This window comes from Sinocyclocheilus rhinocerous, unplaced genomic scaffold (assembly GCF_001515625.1).
Source record: "Sinocyclocheilus rhinocerous isolate Xijiao unplaced genomic scaffold, SAMN03320098_v1.1 scaffold1420, whole genome shotgun sequence".
Classification (NCBI taxonomy): Eukaryota; Metazoa; Chordata; class Actinopteri; order Cypriniformes; family Cyprinidae; genus Sinocyclocheilus; species Sinocyclocheilus rhinocerous.
The window spans coordinates 340,397-344,175 of record NW_015666537.1 but is presented as its reverse complement, the minus strand read 5'-3'; the positions used below and the strand labels follow the sequence as shown (position 1 = coordinate 344,175).

The 3,779-nt window shown below is 34.9% G+C and overlaps 1 protein-coding gene across 1 annotated transcript in view; it reads left to right on the top strand.

Moving 5' to 3' along the window:
• The first annotated feature begins 402 nt into the window (after nt 1-402).
• LOC107732589 (suppressor of cytokine signaling 6-like) overlaps nt 403-3,779 on the top strand; it is a 6,320-nt gene continuing 2,943 nt past the window's right edge. Inside the window, exon 1 of the mRNA XM_016543953.1 lies at nt 403-799. The gene's annotated coding sequence lies outside the window, so the exon portion shown is untranslated. The remainder of the gene's footprint in view (nt 800-3,779) is intronic.

Sequence of the window (3,779 nt, the reverse complement as noted above, 5' to 3'; positions counted from 1 at the left end):
AAAGAAATTAATAAAAGACAGCTCTCCAATTATGATTATAATAGTGTCACACAAGTAATGTATATCATTACAGTCTAGGCTACTTTGATTAAATATGTAAAACCAATAAACTTAAATATTTAAAATAAAGACACTTCATAACAAGAGTTACTTGTCACAGGAACTAACGGTTGGTATTTAAGTGCTATTTATCCTTTTCTGCGAGACTTAATAAGTAAAACAATAATGAAACACTCAAGCACAATGTGACATTACAAAAATATGATTGTGTTGGCCAACAGGAATTGGAATTATTAAAGTAGCCTACCTATATAAAATTACAAATGAACATGACCAAATATAAAACACGTGACCTGACATGTATATATAAAATAAATTAAATAACAGCCTTGCTATGCGGTTTCTTGTGCTCAAGCAGATAGTCAGTGGTGCTCCGACGAGCATCAAAGATCTCCTCCCCTCCTTCACATTCACTCCCATGATGCAACAGCAAACAAAGAGGGCAGAGAAACGAGACAGTACAGGAAAAACGGCAGCTAGCTAGAGAAAAGTTTCAAACGCCGAAAATAGGCACAATTCAAAACGTCCACAGCGTACGGTGTCACTTTATCGCAAAACGCGGTCATAAAGTGCCTATTATTCCTCGTCTCTGTGGAAATTTAGTTCGTTTCTGCGCTGTTTTTTGTAAGTGCAGGTATCAGTTAGCCGTGAAGTAATAATGTCTCCTAATGCTCATATAGCTCTCCGGACACTGATATGACAACTGCTGTTAGTTGACAGTGTATTCAAGGCACGGCAGGTAAAGTATAGTTAATATTTGTATGTAAATATTGATGGCTAGAGTTGTAGCATTAGACAGAAGTGATGTTTAATATACAGGGCCTGTACAGGTTAGCCTGAGTGCTAACTGCTCTTAAAGCGTTAGCACGCTCATATTTATGAATTCAAGCAGTGTTTTGAACTTTATGACTTGTTTTAGATTCATATTGTATATCTGTTATCGTCTAGTGAATTCATAATGTATACTAGACATGCCAGACAACAATCAGACATAAATATTTAACCTACTGTAATACAATTTTGCCATTATTTTGAAATACACAGCACATGTGAATGTAAGCCTTGATAACCCTATACATTTTCATAGAAAAGTGGTGTTTGGTACCATGTGTTTATGTTAAACTTATCCAATATGGTTTTTAATTATATTGGTAAGTCGGTACTTTATTGAACAGATAACCTTTAAAATCAACTTAAATTTAAATCTCTAAAAACCCTGATTATTTTATTGGTTCATGTTGCTTGTCTTATTATGTGTGATTCATTTGTGAATGTTAATTCCAAAAAAAAAAAAAAAACATTAAAGGGGTCATATGATGTTGCTCAAAAGAACATTATTTTGTGTATTTGGTGTAATGAAATGTGTTTATGCGGTTTAAGGAAAGTGAAATCGCATCATATGACCCCTTTAATGTTTATCTTCAGGTCTTTGACATGTCCTGAGGTGTTGCATGCTCCATCTAAGCTACAGTATTTCAATTTCAAATTTCATCTGTAATTATTATGCACACCGATTTTTAGAAAGAGACTGATAATTGGTTTGACCAGTATTTTTTGCTGATATTTACATGTTTTAACTTTAACTTTTCTTTATTATTGAGTCTACCAATTTAGTCTAAAAATAGCACCCAACAACAGTATTCATTCATAAGTTGAAGTAACTTATTTGATGCATTGTTTGATGACTGCTCAACTATTTCAATAACAATTATTCATTTTGAGGTGATACACATATTATTCAGAAGTTAGGGGTCAATAAGATTTTTTGAACTCATATGAACTCTCTTAAAAATATAGTAAAACAGCAATATTGTGAAATAGTATTACAAGTTAAAGCAAAAAAAAAACAAAAAAACAAAAATATATATATATATAATTATTATTTTTTTCAAATGTAATTTATTCCTGTGATGGCAAATCTTAATTTTCAGCAGCCATTACTCCAGTATTCATTGTTATATTGTCCTTCAGAAAATATTCTGATATGCTGATTTGGTGGTCAAAAAACATTTCTTCTTATAATCGATGTTGAAAACAGTTGTGCTCTTCTTAATATTTTTGTGTAAACTGTGATAGTTTTTCCCAGGATTCTTTGTTGAATAGAAAGTTCAAAAGAATAGCATTTATTTGAAATCGAAATATTTTGTAACATTAATAATGTCTTTACTGTCACTTTAGATCGATTGAATGCTTCCTTACTATTCATTTCTTTAAAAAATAAAAAATCTTACTGTCCCCAAACTTTTTGAATAGTAGTGTTTGTAACTTAACAATCGGACATAACCCAAAACAAGGACAAATACATTGGACCATTAAAGGGCGAGCGACGGTCGGGCTAGTTTGTTTGGTATGTTCTAGGGTTGTGCCGATAGACGATAGTATCGTGTATCGACGATAGCAGATGTCTTTGTCGATAGTCAAGACGATATTAGGCTCATTCTCATATGAATGTATTAATAATAATAATAATAATTATTATTATTGCTATTATTAGGCGGCCCATTATAATTTGGCTATTATTATCAAATTGCCCAGCTTTTTCATTCAGCACTGTATTTCACACACACACACGCGCGCGCAAGTGAGGAGCCTGTAGCCAGTGAAGGAGTCTCCAACCACAAACACAGATACATATCGTCTGCTGATATAACGTATTTCGTTGCACTTTAACAAGTAATCTGAACGGCCTATATATGTGCAGTATTTTAACCGAGCCCTCACTAACTGAGTTTAATGCCACAGTTATGTTAGAACGCATCTCATTCTTGTTTCTGTGGCGGTGCGTCGGGCTCGTCATGGGGTGCGCGGTCCGGAGCGCTGTATGACTGATGTATCTGTTTCATTTAAATTTACTCCAAATATATGAACTTACCTGTTTTGAATACTTTATATTTAACGTGTTCGTTTATGTCCAATATTTAGTGTTAAACTGTTGGTCTTTAAAATAAATCTACTTTTGATTTTCACCGTTGACTGATTTTGCAGACCAGACTGATAATTTCCGTGCGTCGATGCGGCAAACTTGTCACAGGACGCACGGTCCTAATAGCGATGTATGACTGTTGTATCCGAATATATATGAACTCGCTGTTTTAAATATTTTTGTATTTAACATGTTAGTTTATCAGTATGTTTGAAAGTATATTATTTAGATTCGTGGTGCTTCCATAGGCTCCTTCTCTCTCGCGCGCGTGCGCTCGGTTTAAAACACAAAATAGTTATGAAATAGCCTATGACAAGTACAGAGAGTTTCTCTCTTGCCCCCACCCACCCATGCATGATAATATCGTCTATCGGCGATCCAATGACCATATCTCCCAACACTAGTGTGTTCCACTCGTCGGGCTCACGTCGGCGGCAGTTAGCCCGATTCAACATGTTGAATCGGCATCGGGACCGTCGGCGCGAGTGAGAGCTCTGATCGGATGTTCAGTTTAGCGAACGAGTCAGTGCCCGAGAATTAAAGCAAAAGTGATGAAAACAAGCACGTAAATGAAGGTGGTACAGACAGAAGGCTGTTTAAATGTTACGTGATCTTTCCCAATCATTCTAATACGCGAATGTTTTCATAACAACATGAGCCGCTTATTAAAGTTATCAAAGTTACTGATATTCAAAATGGTAAGCAAGCGCTGCTTTGTTATGTTTCGTATATCTGCGTTTATCTCGTGTATTTTTGTTTCGGTTTCTCCTTTTGAATGATGAATATATACTATTGA